At 70.9% G+C, this 505-nt stretch overlaps 1 protein-coding gene across 2 annotated transcripts in view; it reads right to left on the reverse strand.

The window, feature by feature from the left end:
• Positions 1-505, reverse strand: part of ZC3H12A (zinc finger CCCH-type containing 12A) — a 10,742-nt gene that overhangs the window by 8,968 nt on the left and 1,269 nt on the right. Inside the window, exon 1 of one of the 2 annotated variants that reach the window (XM_010862785.1) lies at positions 275-499. The exons of the other annotated variant lie outside the window; for it this stretch is intronic. The gene's annotated coding sequence lies outside the window, so the exon portion shown is untranslated. Of the gene's footprint in view, positions 1-274; positions 500-505 lie in introns of those variants that run through there. 2 annotated transcript variants of the gene reach the window in all.

The raw sequence follows: 505 nt of genomic DNA on the forward strand, positions 1-505 counted from the left end.
CCCCCCCTCACCCCCCCACCCGCCAACCAGGGGATCCAGAAATCGTGGGAGGCCTCCGAGGACCCGGCCGCGCCCCCACAGCAAACGGGGCGGGGCTCTCAGGTGGAAACCCGCTGGGTTGGAAGTGCGCTGGAAGCGGGTGGCGGGGGCTTCCCCGTTGAAGCCATCGCCTCCTCGCGTCCGTCTGCCCACTGCTCGAAGCCCAGGCCGGGAGGCGCGGGGCCCGTGGCCGGACTCCCGGACCGGGGGAGGGGAAGTTTCCAGGGAGACCCACCGGCGAGAAAAGTTGCTGGGAAACTCTGGTTGGCCTCCGGGCTCGGTGACGCGGAGGGTGTCCCGGCCCAGAACCTCGCTCTCGCCCGATTCCCACTCCGGACCTCGGTCTCCCAGGATCCTCCGACTTGGGCAAAGTTAGAGGAGGCCCCGGGGATCGGCAAGGCCGGAGTGGACTGGCCCCACGTCCCTCCCGCTCCGGTCGGTCTCAGCTCCAGCCCTTCCCACCCCC

Source organism: Bison bison, unplaced genomic scaffold, assembly GCF_000754665.1.
Source record: "Bison bison bison isolate TAMUID 2011002044 unplaced genomic scaffold, Bison_UMD1.0 scf7180017864484, whole genome shotgun sequence".
NCBI classification, from domain to species: Eukaryota; Metazoa; Chordata; class Mammalia; order Artiodactyla; family Bovidae; genus Bison; species Bison bison.